This window comes from Heptranchias perlo, chromosome 20, assembly GCF_035084215.1.
Source record: "Heptranchias perlo isolate sHepPer1 chromosome 20, sHepPer1.hap1, whole genome shotgun sequence".
Lineage (NCBI taxonomy): Eukaryota > Metazoa > Chordata > Chondrichthyes > Hexanchiformes > Hexanchidae > Heptranchias > Heptranchias perlo.
This window is the reverse complement of record NC_090344.1, coordinates 46079322-46093456: the sequence shown is the minus strand read 5'-3', so window position 1 is coordinate 46093456 and position 14135 is coordinate 46079322. Positions and strand designations below refer to the sequence as shown.

The 14135-nt window shown below is 56.2% G+C and overlaps 1 protein-coding gene across 1 annotated transcript in view; it reads right to left on the bottom strand.

Annotated features, from left to right (window-relative positions):
* LOC137335797 (protein transport protein Sec24C-like) overlaps positions 1-14135 on the bottom strand; it is a 101402-nt gene that overhangs the window by 21879 nt on the left and 65388 nt on the right. The gene's annotated exons all lie outside the window — the stretch shown is intronic.

Below are 14135 nucleotides of genomic sequence, written 5' to 3'. Positions count from 1 at the left end.
CATCGAGAATACTGTGTGCAGTTCTGGTCTCCTTATTTCAGAAAGGACATAACTGCTTTGGAGGCGGTTCAGAGAAGGTTCACTCAACTGATTCCTGGGATGAGGGGGTTATCTTATGAGGAAAGGTTGGACAAGTTGGGCCTGTATACATTGGACTTTAGAAGAATGAGAGGTGATCTTATTGAAATATTTAAGATCCTGAGGGGACGAGAAGGGGTCGATGCTGAGAGGATGTTTCCCCTTGTGGGAGAGACTAGAACTAGGGGCCACAGTTTAAAAATAAGGCGTCTCCCATTTAAGACGGAGATGAAGAGAAATTTTTTCTCTGAGGGTCGTGAGTCTGTGGAACTCCCTTCCCCAGAGAGCGGTGGAGGCAGGGTCATTGAATATTTTTAAGGCTGAGTTCGATGGACTCCTGATTAACAAGGGAGTCAAAGGTTATAGTTGGTAAATGGGAAAGTAGGGTTGAGGTCACAATCAGATCAGCCATGATCTTATCAAATGGCACAGCAGACTCGAGGGGCCGAATGGCCTGCTCCTGATCTTAATTTGTATGTTCGTATGACGTGCTCCGATCTCTCTCGACATGCTCCCATCTCCTCTCTCTCGACATGCTCCCATCTCCTCTCTCTCAACATGCTCCCATCTCTCCTCTCTCTCGACATGCTCCCATCTCTCCTCTCTCTCAACATGCTCCCATCTCCTCTCTCTCAACATGCTCCCATCTCCTCTCTCGACATGCTCCCATCTCCTCTCTCGACATGCTACCATCTCCTCTCTCTCGACATGCTCCCATCTCTCCTCTCTCGACATGCTCCCATCTCTCCTCTCTCGACATGCTACCATCTCCTCTCTCTCGACATGCTCCCATCTCCTCTCTCTCGACATGCTCCCATCTCTCCTCTCTCTCGACATGCTCCCATCTCCTCTCTCGACATGCTCCCATCTCCTCTCTCGACATGCCCCCATCTCCTCTCTCTCGACATGCTCCCATCTCCTCTCTCGACATGCCCCCATCTCCTCTCTCTCGACATGCTCCCATCTCTCCTCTCTCTCGACATGCTCCCATCTCTCCTCTCTCTCGACATGCTCCCATCTCTCCTCTCTCTCGACATGCTCCCATCTCCTCTCTCTTGACGTGCTCCCATCTCCTCTCTCGACATGCTCCCATCTCCTCTCTCTCGACATGCTCCCATCTCTCCTCTCTCTCGACGTGCTCCCATCTCCTCTCTCTTGACGTGCTCCCATCTCTCCTCTCCCTCGACATGCTCCCATCTCCTCTCCCTCGACATGCTTCCATCTCCTCTCTCTCGACATGCTCCCATCTCCTCTCTCTCGACGTGCTCCCATCTCCTCTCTCTTGACGTGCTCCCATCTCTCCTCTCTCGACATGACCCCATCTCCTCTCTCGACATGCTCCCATCTCCTCTCTCTTGACGTGCTCCCATCTCTCCTCTCTCTCGACGTGCTCCCATCTCCTCTCTCTTGACATGCTCCCATCTCCTCTCCCTCGACGTGCTCCCATCTCTCCTCTCTCTTGACATGCTCCCATCTCCTCTCTCTTGACGTGCTCCCATCTCTCCTCTCTCTCGACATGCTCCCATCTCCTCTCTCTCGACATGACCCCATCTCCTCTCTCTCGACATGCTCCCATCTCCTCTCTCTCGACATGCTCCCATCTCTCCTCTCTCTCGACGTGCTCCCATCTCTCCTCTCTCTCGACATGCTCCCATCTCTCCTCTCTCTCGACATGCTCCCATCTCTCCTCTCTCTCGACGTGCTCCCATCTCCTCTCTCTTGACGTGCTCCCATCTCTCCTCCCTCGACATGACCCCATCTCCTCTCTCGACATGCTCCCATCTCTATCTCGACATGCTCCCATCTCCTCTCTCTCGACATGCTCCCATCTCCTCTCTCTCGACATGCTCCCATCTCTCCTCTCTCTCGACGTGCTCCCATCTCTCCTCTCTCTCGACATGCTCCCATCTCTCCTCTCTCTCGACATGCTCCCATCTCTCCTCTCTCTCGACATGCTCCCATCTCTCCTCTCTCTCGACGTGCTCCCATCTCCTCTCTCTTGACGTGCTCCCATCTCTCCTCCCTCGACATGACCCCATCTCCTCTCTCGACATGCTCCCATCTCTATCTCGACATGCTCCCATCTCCTCTCTCTCGACATGCTCCCACCGCTCCTCTCTCTCGACATGCTCCCATCTCCTCTCTCTCGACATGCTCCCACCGCTCCTCTCTCTCGACATGCTCCCATCTCCTCTCTCTCGACATGCCCCCATCTCCTCTCTATCGACATGCTCCCACCGCTCCTCTCTCTCGACATGCCCCCATCTCCTCTCTATCGACATGCTCCCACCTCTCCTCTCTCTCGACATGCTCCCACCTCTCCTCTCTCTCGACATGCTCCCACCTCTCCTCTCTCTCGACATGCTCCCATCTCCTCTCTCTCGACATGCTCCCATCTCCTCTCCCTCGACATGCTCTCATCTCCTCTCTCTCGACATGCTCCCATCTCTCCTCCCTCTCGACGTGCTCCCATCTCCTCTCTCTTGACGTGCTCCCATCTCTCCTCTCCCTCGACATGCTCCCATCTCCTCTCTCGACATGCTCCCATCTCCTCTCTCTCGACATGCTCCCATCTCTCCTCTCTCTCGACGTGCTCCCATCTCCTCTCTCTTGACGTGCTCCCATCTCTCCTCTCCCTCGACCTGCTCCCATCTCCTCTCCCTCGACATGCTTCCATCTCCTCTCTCTCGACATGCTCCCATCTCCTCTCTCTCGACGTGCTCCCATCTCTCCTCTCTCGACATGACCCCATCTCCTCTCTCGACATGCTCCCATCTCTATCTCGACATGCCCCCATCTCCTCTCTCTCGACATGCTCCCATCTCCTCTCTCTTGACGTGCTCCCATCTCTCCTCTCTCTCGACATGCCCCCATCTCTCCTCTCTCTTGACGTGCTCCCATCTCTCCTCTCTCGACATGACCGCATCTCCTCTCTCGACATGCTCCCATCTCTATCTCGACATGCCCCCATCTCTCCTCTCTCTCGACGTGCTCCCATCTCCTCTCTCGACATGCTCCCATCTCCTCTCTCTCGACATGACCCCATCTCCTCTCTCTCGACATGCTCCCATCTCCTCTCTCTCGACATGCTCCCATCTCTCCTCTCTCTCGACGTGCTCCCATCTCTCCTCTCTCTCGACATGCTCCCATCTCCTCTCTCTCGACATGCTCCCATCTCTCCTCTCTCTTGACGTGCTCCCATCTCTCCTCTCCCTCGACATGCTCCCATCTGCTCTCTCTCGACATGCTCCCATCTCCTCTCTCTCGACATGCTCCCATCTCTCCTCTCTCTCGACATGCTCCCATCTCCTCTCTCTCGACATGCTCCCATCTCTCCTCTCTCTCGACATGCTCCCATCTCCTCTCTCTCGACATGCTCCCATCTCTCCTCTCTCTCGACGTGCTCCCATCTCCTCTCTCTCGACATGCTCCCATCTCTCCTCTCTCTCGACATGCTCCCATCTCTCCTCTCTCTCGACATGCTCCCATCTCCTCTCTCTCGACATGCTCCCATCTCTCCTCTCTCTTGACGTGCTCCCATCTCTCCTCTCCCTCGACATGCTCCCATCTCCTCTCTCTCGACATGCTCCCATCTCCTCTCTCTCGACATGCTCCCATCTCCTCTCTCTCGACATGACCCCATCTCCTCTCTCTCGACATGCTCCCATCTCCTCTCTCTCGACATGCTCCCATCTCTCCTCTCTCTCGACATGCTCCCATCTCTCCTCTCTCTCGACATGCTCCCATCTCCTCTCTCTCGACATGCTCCCATCTCTCCTCTCTCTCGACGTGCTCCCATCTCCTCTCTCTTGACGTGCTCCCATCTCTCCTCTCTCGACATGCTCCCATATCTATCTCGACATGCCCCCATCTCCTCTCTCTCGACATGCTCCCATCTCTCCTCTCTCTCGACGTGCTCCCATCTCCTCTCTCGACATGCTCCCATCTCTCCTCTCTCTCGACATGCCCCCATCTCCTCTCTCTCGACATGCTCCCATCTCCTCTCTCTCGACATGCTCCCATCTCTCCTCTCTCTCGACGTGCTCCCATCTCCTCTCTCTTGACGTGCTCCCATCTCTCCTCTCTCGACATGCTCCCATATCTATCTCGACATGCCCCCATCTCCTCTCTCTCGACATGCTCCCATCTCTCCTCTCTCTCGACATGCCCCCATCTCCTCTCTCTCGACATGCTCCCATCTCCTCTCTCTCGACATGCTCCCATCTCTCCTCTCTCGACATGCTCCCATCTCTCCTCTCCCTCGACATGCTCCCATCTCCTCTCTCTCGACATGCTCCCATCTCTCCTCTCTCTCGACATGCCCCCATCTCCTCTCTCTCGACATGCTCCCATCTCTCCTCTCTCTCGACATGCTCCCATCTCTCCTCTCTCTCGACGTGCTCCCATCTCCTCTCTCTTGACGTGCTCCCATCTCTCCTCTCTCGACATGACCCCATCTCCTCTCTCGACATGCTCCCATCTCCTCTCTCTCGACATGCTCCCATCTCTCCTCTCTCGACATGCTCCCATCTCTCCTCTCTCGACATGCTCCCATCTCTCCTCTCTCTCGACATGCTCCCATCTCCTCTCTCTCGACATGCTCCCATCTCTCCTCTCTCTCGACGTGCTCCCATCTCCTCTCTCTTGACGTGCTCCCATCTCTCCTCTCTCGACATGACCCCATCTCCTCTCTCGACATGCTCCCATCTCTATCTCGACATGCTCCCATCTCCTCTCTCTCGACAAGCTCCCATCTCTCCTCTCCCTCGACATGCTCCCATCTCCTCTCTCTCGACATGCTCCCATCTCTCCTCTCTCTCGACATGCTCCCATCTCCTCTCTCTCGACATGCTCCCATCTCTCCTCTCTCTTGACGTGCCCCCATCTCTCCTCTCTCGACATGCTCCCATCTGCTCTCTCTCGACATGCTCCCATCTCTCCTCTCTCTCGACGTGCTCCCATCTCCTCTCTCTTGACGTGCTCCCATCTCTCCTCCCTCGACATGACCCCATCTCCTCTCTCGACATGCTCCCATCTCTATCTCGACATGCTCCCATCTCCTCTCTCTCGACATGCTCCCATCTCCTCTCTCTCGACATGCCCCCATCTTTCCCCTCCCTTGACATGCTCCCATCTCCTCTCTCTCGACATGCTCCCACCGCTCCTCTCTCTCGACATGCCCCCATCTCCTCTCTATCGACATGCTCCCACCTCTCCTCTCTCTCGACATGCTCCCATCTCCTCTCTATCGACATGCTCCCATCTCTCCTCTCTCTCGACATGCTCCCACCTCTCCTCTCTCTCGACATGCTCCCATCTCTCCTCTCTCTCGACATGCTCCCACCTCTCCTCTCTCTCGACATGCTCCCACCTCTCCTCTCTCTCGACATGCTCCCATCTCTCTCCTCTCTCGACATGCTCCCACCTCTCCTCTCTCTCAACATGCTCCCATCTCTCCTCTCTCTCAACATGCTCCCACCTCTCCTCTCTCTCAACATGCTCCCATCTCTCCTCTCTCTCGACATGCCCCCATCTCCTCTCTCTCGACGTGCTCCCACCTCTCCTCTCCCTCGACATGCTCTCATCTCCTCTCTCTCGACATGCTCCCATCTCTCCTCCCTCTCGACGTGCTCCCATCTCCTCTCTCTTGACGTGCTCCCATCTCCTCTCTCTCGACATGCTCCCATCTCTCCTCTCTCTCGACATGCTCCCATCTCTCCTCTCCCTCGACATGCTCCCATCTCCTCTCTCGACATGCTCCCATCTCCTCTCTCTCGACATGCTCCCATCTCTCCTCTCTCTCGACGTGCTCCCATCTCCTCTCTCTCGACATGCTCCCATCTCTCCTCTCTCTTGACGTGCTCCCATCTCCTCTCCCTCGACATGCTCCCATCTCCTCTCCCTCGACATGCTTCCATCTCCTCTCTCTCGACGTGCTCCCATCTCCTCTCCCTCGACATGCTTCCATCTCCTCTCTCTCGACATGCTCCCATCTCCTCTCTCTCGACGTGCTCCCATCTCCTCTCTCTTGACGTGCTCCCATCTCTCCTCTCTCGACATGACCCCATCTCCTCTCTCGACATGCTCCCATCTCTATCTCGACATGCCCCCATCTCCTCTCTCTCGACATGCTCCCATCTCTCCTCTCTCTCGACGTGCTCCCATCTCCTCTCTCTTGACGTGCTCCCATCTCTCCTCTCTCTCGACATGCTCCCATCTCCTCTCTCTTGACATGCTCCCATCTCTCCTCTCTCTCGACATGCTCCCATCTCTCCTCTCTCGACATGCTCCCATCTCCTCTCTCTCGACATGACCCCATCTCCTCTCTCTCGACATGCTCCCATCTCCTCTCTCTCGACATGCTCCCATCTCCTCTCTCTCGACATGACCCCATCTCCTCTCTCTCGACATGCTCCCATCTCCTCTCTCTCGACATGCTCCCATCTCCTCTCTCTCGACATGCTCCCATCTCCTCTCTCTCGACATGCTCCCATCTCCTCTCTCTCGACATGCTCCCATCTCCTCTCTCTCGACATGCTCCCATCTCCTCTCTCTCGACATGCTCCCATCTCCTCTCTCTCGACATGCTCCCATCTCCTCTCTCTCGACGTGCTCCCATCTCTCCTCTCTCTCGACATGCTCCCATCTCTCCTCTCTCTCGACGTGCTCCCATCTCCTCTCTCTCGACATGCTCCCATCTCCTCTCTCTCGACATGCTCCCATCTCTCCTCTCTCTCGACGTGCTCCCATCTCTCCTCTCTCTCGACATGCTCCCATCTCTCCTCTCTCTCGACGTGCTCCCATCTCTCCTCTCCCTCGACATGCTCCCATCTCCTCTCTCTCGACATGCTCCCATCTCTCCTCTCTCTCGACGTGCTCCCATCTCCTCTCTCTTGACGTGCTCCCATCTCTCCTCTCTCGACATGACCCCATCTCCTCTCTCTCGACATGCTCCCATCTCCTCTCTCTCGACATGCTCCCATCTCCTCTCTCGACATGCTCCCATCTCCTCTCTCTCGACATGCTCCCATCTCCTCTCTCTTGACGTGCTCCCATCTCTCCTCTCTCGACATGCCCCCATCTCCTCTCTCTCGACATGCTCCCATCTCCTCTCTCTCGACATGCTCCCATCTCTCCTCTCTCTCGACATGCTCCCATCTTCTCTCTCTCGACATGCTCCCATCTCTCCTCTCTCTCGACATGCTCCCATCTTCTCTCTCTCGACATGCTCCCATCTCCTCTCTCTCGACATGCTCCCATCTCTCCTCTCTCGACATGCTCCCATCTCCTCTCTCTTGACGTGTTCCCATCTCTCCTCTCTCGACATGCTCCCATCTCTATCTCGACATGCCCCCATCTCCTCTCTCTCCACATGCTCCCATCTCCTCTCTCTCGACGTGCTCCCATCTCCTCTCTCGACGTGCTCCCATCAATCCTCTCTCGACATGACCCAATCTCCTCTCTCGACATGCTCCCATCTCTATCTCGACATGCCCCCATCTCCTCTCTCTCCACATGCTCCCATCTCTCCTCTCTCTCGACATGCTCCCATCTCCTCTATCTCGACATGCTCCCATCTCTCCTCTCTCTCGACATGCCCCCATCTCCTCTCTCTCCACATGCCCCCATCTCTCTCCACTCTCGACGTGCTCCCATCTCCTCTCTCTCGACATGCTCCCATCTCCTCACTCTCGACATGCTCCCATCTCCTCTCTCTCGACATGCTCCCATCTCCTCTCTCTCGACATGCTCCCATCTCTCCTCTCTCTCGACATGCTCCCATCTCCACTCTCTCGACATGCTCCCATCTCCCCTCTCTCGACATGCTCCCATCTCCTCTCTCTCGACATGCTCCCATCTCCTCTCTCTCGACATGCTCCCATCTCTCCTCACTCTCGACATGCTCCCATCTCCTCTCTCTCGACATGCTCCCATCTCTCCTCTCTCTCGACATGCTCCCATCTCCCCTCTCTCGACATGCTCCCATCTCCTCTCTCTCGACATGCTCCCATCTCCTCTCTCTCGACATGCTCCCATCTCTCCTCACTCTCGACATGCTCCCATCTCCTCTCTCTCGACATGCTCCCATCTCTCCTCTCTCTCGACATGCTCCCATCTCCTCTCTCTCGACATGCTCCCATCTCCTCTCTCTCCACATGCTCCCATCTCTCCTCTCTCTCTCGACATGCTCCCATCTCCTCTCTCTCGACATGCTCCCATCTCCTCTCTCTCGACATGCTCCCATCTCTCCTCTCTCTCTCGACATGCTCCCATCTCTCCTCTCTCTCGACATGCTCCCATCTCCTCTCTCTCGACATGCTCCCATCTCTCCTCTCTCTCGACATGCTCCCATCTCTCCTCACTCTCGACATGCTCCCATCTCCTCTCTCTCAACATGCTCCCATCTCTCCTCTCTCTCGACATGCTCCCGTCTCCTCTCTCTCAACATGCTCCCATCTCCTCTCTCTCGACATGCTCCCATCTCCTCTCTCACGACATGCTCCCATCTCCTCTCTCTCGACATGCTCCCATCTCTCCTCTCTCGACGTGCTCCCATCTCTCCTCTCTCTCGACATGCTCCCATCTCCTCTCTCTCGACGTGCTCCCATCTCCTCTCTCTCGACATGCTCCCATCTCTCCTCTCTCTCGACATGCTCCCATCTCTCCTCTCTCGACGTGCTCCCATCTCTCCTCTCTCTCGACATGCTCCCATCTCCTCTCTCTCGACGTGCTCCCATCTCCTCTCTCTCGACATGCTCCCATCTCTCCTCTCTCTCGACATGCTCCCATCTCTCCTCTCTCTCGACGTGCTCCCATCTCTCCTCTCTCTCGACATGCTCCCATCTCCTCTCTCTCGACGTGCTCCCATCTCCTCTCTCTCGACATGCTCCCATCTCTCCTCTCTCTCGACATGCTCCCATCTCTCCACTCTCTGGACATGACCCCATCTCTCCTCTCTCTCGACATGCTCCCATCTCTCCTCTCTCTCGACATGCTCCCATCTCTCCTCTCTCTGGACATGACCCCATCTCCTCTCTCTCGACATGCTCCCATCTCCTCTCTCTCCACATGCCCCCATCTCCTCTCTCTCGACATGCTCCCATCTCTCCTCTCTCTCGACATGCTCCCATCTCTCCTCTCTCTCGACATGCTCCCATCTCTCCTCTCTCTCGACATGCTCCCATCTCCTCTCTCTCCACATGCTCCCATCTCCTCTCTCTCGACATGCTCCCATCTCCTCTCTCTCGACATGCTCCCATCTCTCCTCTCTCTCGACGTGCTCCCATCTCTCCTCTCTCTCTCGACATGCTCCCATCTCCTCTCTCTCGACATGCTCCCATCTCCTCTCTCTCGACATGCTCCCATCTCTCCTCTCTCTCTCGACATGCTCCCATCTCTCCTCTCTCTCGACATGCTCCCATCTCCTCTCTCTCGACATGCTCCCATCTCTCCTCTCTCTCGACATGCTCCCATCTCTCCTCACTCTCGACATGCTCCCATCTCCTCTCTCTCAACATGCTCCCATCTCTCCTCTCTCTCGACATGCTCCCGTCTCCTCTCTCTCAACATGCTCCCATCTCCTCTCTCTCGACATGCTCCCATCTCCTCTCTCACGACATGCTCCCATCTCCTCTCTCTCGACATGCTCCCATCTCTCCTCTCTCGACGTGCTCCCATCTCTCCTCTCTCTCGACATGCTCCCATCTCCTCTCTCTCGACGTGCTCCCATCTCCTCTCTCTCGACATGCTCCCATCTCTCCTCTCTCTCGACATGCTCCCATCTCTCCTCTCTCGACGTGCTCCCATCTCTCCTCTCTCTCGACATGCTCCCATCTCCTCTCTCTCGACGTGCTCCCATCTCCTCTCTCTCGACATGCTCCCATCTCTCCTCTCTCTCGACATGCTCCCATCTCTCCTCTCTCTCGACGTGCTCCCATCTCTCCTCTCTCTCGACATGCTCCCATCTCCTCTCTCTCGACGTGCTCCCATCTCCTCTCTCTCGACATGCTCCCATCTCTCCTCTCTCTCGACATGCTCCCATCTCTCCACTCTCTGGACATGACCCCATCTCTCCTCTCCCTCGACATGCTCCCATCTCTCCTCTCTCTCGACATGCTCCCATCTCTCCTCTCTCTGGACATGACCCCATCTCCTCTCTCTCGACATGCTCCCATCTCCTCTCTCTCCACATGCCCACATCTCCTCTCTCTCGACATGCTCCCATCTCTCCTCTCTCTCGACATGCTCCCATCTCTCCTCTCTCTCGACATGCTCCCATCTCTCCTCTCTCTCGACATGCTCCCATCTCCTCTCTCTCCACATGCTCCCATCTCCTCTCTCTCGACATGCTCCCATCTCCTCTCTCTCGACATGCTCCCACCTCTCCTCTCTCGACATGCTCCCATCTCCTCTCTCTCCACATGCTCCCATCTCCTCTCTCTCGACATGCTCCCATCTCATCTCTCTCGACATGACCCCATCTCCTCTCTCTCGACATGCCCCCATCTCTCCTCTCTCTCGACATGCTTCCATCTCCTCCCTCTCGACGTGCTCCCATCTCTCCTCTCTCTCGACATGCTCCCATCTCTCCTCTCTCTCGACATGCTCCCATCTCTCCTCTCTCGACATGCTCCCATCTCTCCTCTCTCGACATGCTCCCATCTTTCCTCTCTCGACGTGCCCCCATCTCTCCTCTCTCTCGACATGCTCGCATCTCCTCTCTCTCGACATGACCCCATCTCCTCTCTCTCGACATGCTTCCATCTCCTCTCTCTCGACGTGCTCCCATCTCCTCTCTCTCGACATGCTCCCATCTCCTCTCTATCGACATGCTCCCATCTCCTCTCTCTCGACATGCTCCCATCTCCTCTCTCTCGACATGCTCCCATCTCTCCTCTCTCTCGACATGCTCCCATCTCCTCTCTCTCGACATGCTTCCATCTCCTCTCTCTCGACGTGCTCCCATCTCCTCTCTCTCGACATGCTCCCATCTCCTCTCTCTCGACATGCTCCCATCTCCTCTCTCTCGACATGCTCCCATCTCTCCTCTCTCTCGACATGCTCCCATCTCCTCTCTCTCGACATGCTCCCATCTTTCCTCTCTCGACGTGCCCCCATCTCTCCTCTCTCTCGACATGCTCCCATCTCCTCTCTCTCGACATGCTCCCATCTCTCCTCTCTCGACGTGCTCCCATCTCTCCTCTCTCTCGACATGCTCCCATCTCCTCTCTCTCGACATGCTCCCATCTCTCCTCTCTCTCGACGTGCTCCCATCTCTCCTCTCTCTCGACATGCTCCCATCTCCTCTCTCTCGACATGCTCCCATCTCCTCTCTCTCGACCTGCTCCCATCTCTCCTCTCTCTCGACGTGCTCCCATCTCTCCTCTCTCTCGACGTGCTCCCATCTCTCCTCTCTCTCGACATGCTCCCATCTCCTCTCTCTCGACATGCTCCCATCTTTCCTCTCTCGACGTGCCCCCATCTCTCCTCTCTCTCGACATGCTCCCATCTCTCCTCTCTCTCGACGTGCTCCCATCTCTCCTCTCTCTCGACATGCTCCCATCTCCTCTCTCTCGACATGCTCCCATCTCCTCTCTCTCGACCTGCTCCCATCTCTCCTCTCTCTCGACGTGCTCCCATCTCTCCTCTCTCTCGACATGCTCCCATCTCCTCTCTCTCGACATGCTCCCATCTTTCCTCTCTCGACGTGCCCCGATCTCTCCTCTCTCTCGACATGCCCCCATCTCCTCTCTCTCGACATGCCCCCATCTCTCCTCTCTCTCAACATGCTCCCATCTCCTCTCTCTCGACATGCTCCCATCTCTCCTCTCTCTCGACATGCTCCCATCTCCTCTCTCTCGACATGCTCCCATCTCTCCTCTCTCTCGACATGCTCCCACCACTCCTCTCTCTCGACATGCTCCCATCTCCTCTCTCTCGACATGACCCCATCTCCTCTCTCTCGACATGCTCCCATCCCCTCTCTCGACATGCTCCCATCTCTCCTCTCTCTCGACATGCTCCCATCCCCTCTCTCAACATGACCCCATCTCCTCTCTCTCGACATGCTCCCATCTCTCCTCTCTCTCGACATGCTCCCATCTCTCCTCTCTCTCGACATGCTCCCATCTCTCCTCTCTCTCGACATGCTCCCATCTCCTCTCTCTCGACATGCTCCCATCTCTCCTCTCTCGACGTGCTCCCATCTCCTCTCTCTCGACATGCTCCCATCTCTCCTCTCTCGACATGTTCCCATCTCTCCTCTCTCTCGACATGCTCCCATCTCCTCTCTCTCGACATGCTCCCATCTCCTCTCTCTCGACATGCTCCCATCTCCTCTCTCTCGACATGCTCCCATCTCTCCTCTCTCTCGACATGCTCCCATCTCCTCTCTCTCGACATGCTCCCATCTCCTCTCTCTCGACATGCTCCCATCTCCTCTCTCTCGACATGCTCCCATCTCCTCTCTCTCGACATGCTCCCATCTCCTCTCTCTCGACATGCTCCCATCTCCTCTCTCTCGACATGCTCCCATCTCCTCTCTCTCGACATGCTCCCATCTCCTCTCTCTCGACATGCTCCCATCTCCTCTCTCTCGACATGCTCCCATCTCCTCTCTCTCGACATGCTCCCATCTCTCCTCTCTCTCGACATGCTCCCATCTCCTCTCTCTCGACATGCTCCCATCTCTCCTCTCTCTCGACATGCTCCCATCTCCTCTCTCTCGACATGCTCCCATCTCCTCTCTCTCGACATGCCCCCATCTCCTCTCTCTCGACATGCCCCCATCTCCTCTCTCTCGACATGCTCCCATCTCCTCTCTCTCGACATGCTCCCATCTCCTCTCTCTCGACATGCTCCCATCTCTCCTCTCTCTCGACATGCTCCCATCTCCCCCCTCTCTCGACATGCTCCCATCTCCTCTCTCTCCACATGCTCCCATCTCCCCCCTCTCTCGACATGCTCCCATCTCCTCTCTCTCGACATGCTCCCATCTCTCCTCTCTCTCGACATGCTCCCATCTCCTCTCTCTCGACATGCTCCCATCTCTCCTCTCTCTCGACATGCCCCCATCTCCTCTCTCTCGACATGCTCCCATCTCTCCTCTCTCTCGACATGCTCCCATCTCCTCTCTCTCGACATGCTCCCATCTCTCCTCTCTCTCGACATGCCCCCATCTCCTCTCTCTCGACATGCTCCCATCTCCCCTCTCTCGACATGCTCCCATCTCCTCTCTCTCGACATGCCCACATCTCCTCTCTCTCGACATGCTCCCATCTCTCCTCTCTCTCGACATGCTCCCATCTCTCCTCTCTCTCGACATGCCCCCATCTCCTCTCTCTCGACATGCTCCCATCTCTCCTCTCTCTCGACATGCTCCCATCTCCTCTCTCTCGACATGCTCCCATCTCCTCTCTCTCGACATGCTCCCATCTCTCCTCTCTCTCAACATGCTCCCATCTCCTCTCTCTCGACATGCCCCCATCTCCTCTCTCTCGACATGCTCCCATCTCCCCTCTCTCGACATGCCCCCATCTCCTCTCTCTCGACATGCTCCCATCTCTCCTCTCTCTCGACATGCTCCCATCTCCTCTCTCTTGACGTGCTCCCATCTCTCCTCTCTCGACATGCTCCCATCTCTCCTCTCTCTCGACATGCTCCCATCTCCTCTCTCGACATGCTCCCATCTCTCCTCTCTCTCGACATGCTCCCATCTCCTCTCTCTGGACGTGCTCCCATCTCTCCTCTCTCGACATGCTCCCATCTCTCCTCTCTCTCGACGTGCTCCCATTTCCTCTCTCTCGACCTGCTCCCATCTCTCCTCTCTCTCGACGTGCTCCCATCTCCTCTCTCTCGACCTGCTCCCATCTCTCCTCTCTCTCGACGTGCTCCCATCTCTCCTCTCTCTCGACGTGCTCCCATCTCCTCTCTCTCGACATGCTCCCATCTCCTCTCTCTCGACCTGCTCCCATCTCTCCTCTCTCTCGACGTGCTCCCATCTCTCCTCTCTCTCGACGTGCTCCCATCTCCTCTCTCTCGACCTGCTCCCATCGCTC